The following is a 7536-nucleotide window of genomic DNA, read 5'->3' on the forward strand; positions in this document are numbered from 1 at the left end:
TTTGCAAAATATATGAGCACTTGCAAAACATGAGCATTACATTTTTATATCTTTCATATGCATCTAGGTGCTTGATTTTTTAAATTCCAAACTCCGTTTTTTTCTTTTGAAATTAGACAATATCACAAGTTATGCAACATTGCCCTATAAATAGACATATTTTTAGTCACTGTGGTTCCCAGCGTAATGAAGACAAGAGCAGTCTAAAATCCTTTCAGAGCTGCTCAAAATGTAGTCTGTCTCCCAGTGAGAGGGCTAATTCTTTTCTGACACTGAAGACCAGGAAAAGCCCTCTAGCTCCTGCGTTCACGCATAGCTCCACACTGAAAGTCAGGCCTCTGCTCTGTAAGTGCACTCTTACCAAAGAATGAAGCATTTTGTTATTATAACCAGGTTAAATAATCACATTACCTCAGAGGCACTGAAGTGATACAAACAGTAGCATATAACCTCTCCTTCTCCTTCAGCGCCTTGAGTGACAGGTTGGCTTTCTTCAAAGACGCCAGGATGAACTTTTTTTTATAACAAGAATAACACGGAGAGCAGGCACGCATACAGTAATTTTTCTCTGCTTCTAATAGTGAATATATTCTCACATATGGAACATCTGGTGGAAGGCAATTTCCACCAAAGTGTTTTAGTATTTCCTCATAATTAATTTCACATGCACATAACAAGAGCTACCGGCTTCCCAGAGCCAGTCCACAAAAGCCTTCTGTGTTCCATCCACAGAGCAGTGATCTAGGGTTCCTCATTAAAACACGCTTTTGCTTTGACGCCCGGGGTCTGTGAAGAAAGCACTGTTTCAGGGGCTGAAGTCACATTTCACATCCATGACATTAGGGTAGCCATGATGTAACCCACAGCCATGACAAATGCTATAACGTTTAAGCCCTAGAATGAATGAAAATGAAAATGTTATTTAAACTTTATAACGTAAAAGGAAATACATTGGCAGAGAAAAAATGGTCAGACAATCTTAGTAAGTTAGAGGGCAAGACTGTTAAACGTAAAAAAGAAATGCTGATTAAAAATACCTAAACATTTTTACACCAAAAGTTCCTTACTCTTTGAAATTGCAAACTAAACTTGAATTGGACCTTTTCCACCTCATATTTGACCTCTGTAGCAGTTTTTTTTTTTTTGATTGATTAATTTATTGATGCTGAGTTTTATGGTTCATTGTTTGATTTTTGTCTGAAAATTCACAGCTGACTTTGAAATAGCTTTAAATATTGGATGTGACCCAAAGTGATTCCAGTTATAAAGCAGGAAAGCACTAACTCTGGGATAGGATCATTGTCTCTCTCTCCGGAGATGACTCTTTCATATTTCAACCGAAAGGAACCAGGAAGGTAAAACACAACAGTCCTTGCTATTGCTTGCTCTGCTGTCATTCTCAAAGCCAGCCCCGATCCGCTAGCAGCCAGAGATGAAAGTCAAACGTTATCAACTTAATCATTAAGGAAAAAACATGCCCCTGTTGATTGCTTTTACGCGAACAGACCACTGTTCATTCAACACGCTTGTTGATTTAGGTGCGCTGGACCACCTTGTCGAACATCAGTTTCTTTTGCCAAACCACATAGCGGTAAATCACCGACAATGCCGTCTCCATGCAGGGGTTTCCCCCATGCACACTTTCATCTCCATCTACTGTTCAGAGACCTGAAAACATTACAGACCCCGCTGCAACAACAAAAAGACAGACCTTGTTCATACACAAATGAACATTAAGGAAAATGTTTTCAACACCGATGCTGAGCCGTGATAAAGACTGCTGTTGGTGTTTTGATGGCTTTGATGTTCTGATGCTTATCTGCAGCGTTTGAAGAAAGAGACACTTCCCTACAGACAGTGTTCTTCAAAATGCACCTGTAAATGTCTGTCTGAAAATGGCAAATCCCAGAGTTCAAAATGTGTGGTTCAGATCCCGGTTTGTAAGAGAAAAAGCAGTTCAGCATGAACATGAGTGTGATAACTGTGATAACATACCGCAACAAACAGGGGTCTATGTGTCACGGAAACCACAGTCGCATACCAAAAAAAAAAAAGACGTTTTATTCCTTCTTGTCATTACTTACATTTTTTTCTGGTTTTGTACAACTGGAATCAATTCCAATCACTAGACATTCCTGATTCTTTTTCTTGAATAAACACACAAAGAGTGTGATAAGGTTACGGGTAATCCAGCCAGAAACACTCAGGGCGGCAAACACCTATGAAAACAGCAGTGACTCCACTGTGAGTCAAAGCATGAGTAAACTGACTGACACAGGGGTGATGTGGTGCGGTGGGTGAGGATGTTGACTCCTAATCAGATGGTCATGGATTCCATTCAGATCTCCCCTTGGAGGACTGAAAGTGAAATGGGTGTAAATCTGCTTTGGGTTTAAAACCACAGTTCTCACTGTTTGCCCATACAATTGGCTTGCCAAAGTTGCCAGCCAAGGCAATCCCTCTCACTCGCTGTGACTTCCAGGTAGGGGACTGGTAACTGATGCTTCCCATCTCTGCGGCAAATGCATGGCGCCAAGGATCTTGCCACTGCTGATAAACTAGTGTAGAGAACAGGTGTTTTGAAATCAGGCCACGTTCACAGGTCTGTTATACCACACAGCAGGAATGGAGGAAAAGCCAGGGATCCAAAACATCACACATACAAAGCTGAGCTCAGAATCTCAAAACAGAGCCTGGAAGTGCCACTTCCAGCCCATAGGAGGACTCCAACTGCTACTAGAGCAAAGCCATTTCCTACTAACACTACAGGCAGTGGGGATTCACTACTATACAGTGTAGACAGGGAAAGATAGTGCATCTACATTAGATTGAAAGACCAGATCTTAAAGATTTGCCCCTTGGCTACTTCACATTTGACCTTTGCAAATAAACACTGTGTGATTTGTGTGATACCTTCACAGTTAATACTTTTGCCTCCTGTATTAATAAACAAAATCTTTGCAAAGAACATGTGCTTATAGGAACATTTTAACCTAAGGTTATAAGTCAAACTCATCGAGAGTGTTACGATTATGGGACATTCCATTGGTTCAGTAGCACACTACATTTCCATGAAAGAGCCCACGCAATTTTATGATGGATTTACTATTATGAGATTTCTAGACGTATATTTTTTTTTACTTTCAAGTACCTGTTAAGAGATGTTTTCTTTAAATTCCTGAGGAAAAAAAAACCCAGAAAACATAAAAATGCAAATGTAGGAGAGATCAGAAGAGCATGTAAGTCCACCTCAAGAGGTGATATTACTCCAAAAGAGCCAATAAAAAAGGATGACTGGTTCCTTTTGCTCAGGACTACAGTCTTTGGCTCAGCGAGCCAATATTACGTCTTACTGCAACCTTACTACGATTGTGAGGGCTGTGATACAAATGATACAAATCACACAGCCCAACTGCCTCCGTCATGCAATATTACTACTAAACTTAAATCAATATACTACTACTCCAGGGGATAATAGCCTTGGACCTGGAGGGCTGCGATTCAGCGTGTTTTCCAGATTTATTTCAATTAATAGCAATCTTAGAGCTGAGCCAAATGGCTAAACTGGTAAAATTAAGTTAGGTGACTGGCTACATCAAGTGCTTTGAAAAGACACCTGCTAGAAGACTACACTCCTGATATAAATCATATGAGCAGTATTACGAGTGAGATAAATGCTTGTTCTGTAATTCATTTTAAAATGACATTTTCTGAGGAAAACAAAGCCTTTTCATACATGTAAATTAACTTTAGGTATACAGTACATGCCAAGCAGACCTCAACTCAATGGCCCTCACAAGGATAATTCATAAATATTCGGTGCGTCCAACCAAACACCTTCCCTGGGTTTCATTTTCTCATGGAACCACTCTAGGGACTGTAAAAAAAGTTCTCACCTCACTAATTACTGCAACGGCTGTGTAGCTTATAGTTTACACCTCGCAGTACTCCCAGAGCTCCTGGACCCGGATTTAGAGCCTCGCTCCCTAAAGCGAACTCATCTAATACATCAGCACCACCCGTCTGCTCTCATATTGCACTTCCGGCACAGTGTTCGCGGGGCCCCAGGAACCAGGCTGCTCGTTTATCGTTTCCTCCATACTTCAGAGGGTTTACCCTGTTTATAACTGATACTTCCAATGATTAGACAAATGGCCGCCCTCAGGGGAGCCAGAGTGTCGTGCCGGTTTTTCTTTGTAGAAAAAAAAAAAACAAAAAAAAGCGGATAGATTTGGGGGGGGGGGGGGGTGCTTCTCCCTGCATTCACAAACATCCAGCGCGCCGCCCGTGACTGGGGCTTCAAAGGGGTTTCATACGGTGGCAGAGTTTCGGAGTCTTTGTGCGGAGGGTTATTTGTCAGACGATTCTGGAGTGCCTTATTTCATCCTGCCTCATAAAGGGACCAGCACGCCATACCCCCGAGGTCTAGGGTTACCTTTCAGGTAGAAAGATGGCAGGTTGACAGAGAGGTGGGGGGGGGGGGGAATTAACCTGGCAAAAGCCATAGAGGGATTCGATTATTGCGACCTGACGACGGACAAGAAAAGGAGGGGATCTGGTTGACTCGTTTCTGACAAAAACAGCAATAAATACCAGCGGGGAAACAACAGATTAAATGTATCCGAGTGTCCCACTCCCATAGTTACTGGGAAAAATGATTCTCAAAAGGAAACAATTTAAAGGTCCTTTGATCAATTATCTTTTTGAAAGACTTCAGAAACAGCGCCTCACTTGAAATGCTAAGCCTTGATGGATTGGGAAAGTCTAGAGCTTAATCTATCGTTTACTGTCCCCGCAGAGTGGTTTCTGAAATACTTTTTTTGTTACCACAGCTGTCAGCCATGTGTGAATTTAAACCCTTATAATCGTCTTGCTTTAGCAAAAAGTAACATTGTGCTAACATTAAATTTTCCAATCTTTCAACAATTTATTGTCTAAATACCAGCCAGCTAGCTATATGGTCATCCAAGGGCAGAAACTAAAAATATATAATACCACATTCTACAGCAAGATAGTTGTTATTATAGCAATATGACTATTAATAAACAAAACACGAATCACATTGATGGCCACCTAGTTATTACAGCTACTGAAATACAAACATTTTTAGAATGCCCTGCAATATTATTGTGCTGCAATGGATGTCTACCTGATGATAGCAAAGCAACACACAACACAATGCTGAACTAGCATCAGCAAGCTATGTGATCTGGTATAATATTTCAACTTTGTCTCTTGTTCCTGTTACAGTATGATGAATTGGCCAAATATTTCAACATTTTGATAACATCAACATTAGTGGAAACAATTCCATGTGAAATAATTGTGATAAAGTTTAGTAATGTGGTAAATGTACAATGCAACAATACAATTGTTGAATCATGTGACATCATCTACCATACTGCAGTTATACTGAGTAGAAATGGATTAAAGGTCAAAGGTTATGGTACATAATGTGAGCACACTTCATGACATTGTGAATGTGTTAATTAAGTAGCACTGTCTATCACATGCATTATTTTTTAAACGGATGTTGACATTAATGTTGTGTAATCTCTTAATACTGGGGCACAAACAAAAAAAAAAATGCTTCAGTGGTGAGTGGATGTCGACGGAATTACAGTAGACCAATGTACAGCTACACTCTGCTAGCAAACAGCATTTGGTGGTCCAATCTCATAGTGGCCCAAAATCACTATCCAGAACTTTCTCTGCCGTTGTCTCCCAATGGTGGAAGGAACTTCCACACTTCATCTATTCTGCCGTGTCCCTCTCTGTCTTCAAGAAACATCTGAAGACACAGCTCTTCTGCGCACACCTGAGCAACTGAAACACTGAAGGATTTTCTCACGTCTCAAAACTGTTTCCCACTAAACTATTAAAAAATGTAATCTAATGGCTTAATGCACTCATTATCTCTACCAGCTAGTTTGTACCTTGTCTGGTCAACCATTGAAACCTGGTCATGCAGTGCTTCTGATATTGTTCACTCCTTTATGGTTTTTTTTTTTGCTTGTGTCGTACTCTACCTCACTTGCAAGTCACTTTGGATAAAAGCATCTGCCAAATGAATAAATGTAAATGTACCGGGGCAGATGTCACAGCAGTGTGTATGGGAAAGACCTGTCAGTGTAAAGATTAATTTAAGAGCTGAGGTACTGGTGTGAATTTCCCATTTTTTTGTTGGCTTCTGTCAGCTCTTAACTTGGAATTAAAAGCAGTTTTTGGTTTGGAATATTTATGCAGTTCCTCTGAAAGTACAGTGCTATCAAAGAAAAAACTAAACATGATAAAAGATTTGTAGTTACCAGTATGATTCTTGAAAGCTCTAAGCAGCAGTTTTATAAAAGTACTTATCAGACTGTAGGCTAACACACATCAGACTATAGCTGCAATGCCATACAGTGTTAGAGGATATTTACATGACTGCTTACTAAGAGGTGTGGTCAGTGGCCCATTTCATTGAATTTATATAAATATATATCTCTTGATGCACAGATAACATTTGAGCGCCAAATAAGCATTTAGTTTAAAAAAAAAAAAACAATTTGTCATCAGCACAGTGACAATGGCAATTACTTCACTTTTGTGAAGAAAATGAACACACCCATGCAACCACCCACCCGCCCACACGCATACACACACACACACACACACACACACACACACACACACACACATTTAGTCGCCCTCTATTGTACTAAAATGATCTTTTCCGGTTACATTAACTCCCCAGGCTACTGCATTCAAGCGCTTTACAAAGAGCACTGGGACACCGCCGAAATGACCCACGTTAAAAAAAAAAAAAAACGAGAAAAGAAAAAATGGCTTTGTATGAAGTGGACGGAATGTTTAGTGTCCCGACTGAGATGGGGCTGCGGCTTTGTTTGTTTGCTCCCAAGGGTGTTTCGTGTAAGATGAGATTGGTACTGTCATTAGAGCCGTCCTGGCCAGGGCTCGATTGTGTGCATCCGAGGAGACAAGACTCAATGCAAACTTGACCCCTTTGGGTTAATTACCAGTTCCAGCTCACGGAGGAATGTGAAGAATTAGGCTGCCATGCTGCTTAAAGGAAGGACTCAGTGTGCTCAGCCAGGACCGAGGAACGGCGGTGTTCGAGTGCCTTTAAATGGCTACACATGCTTCAGCATTTACATCACCTCAAATATGATAGGGGTGATGTCTAATAATTAACCATAACAGCAGTGATTGATAGCAATTATGATAGCAACACCAATATATTACATGTATTACATCACATTACATTCATTTAGCAGAGCGACTTGCAGCACAAAGAGAACAGATGTGTATCCATTCGAGTTGAACGAGCAACAGTGTCAGACCAGGATAACAACACCCCCAAACCAATGAGTGTGAGGATAACGCTGCTCAAGCCCTACCACAAGTTAACAATCAGACTAGACAAGGGAAGCCAAGCGTACTACCATACATCAGTCACTAGATCACAGAATCCAAAGCACATCCTGATGGTACACATAAAATAAACAGCAAGTAATAGAAGTAGCGGGTGTTAGG

The sequence above is a fragment of the Megalops cyprinoides genome, chromosome 17 (assembly GCF_013368585.1).
Source record: "Megalops cyprinoides isolate fMegCyp1 chromosome 17, fMegCyp1.pri, whole genome shotgun sequence".
Lineage (NCBI taxonomy): Eukaryota > Metazoa > Chordata > Actinopteri > Elopiformes > Megalopidae > Megalops > Megalops cyprinoides.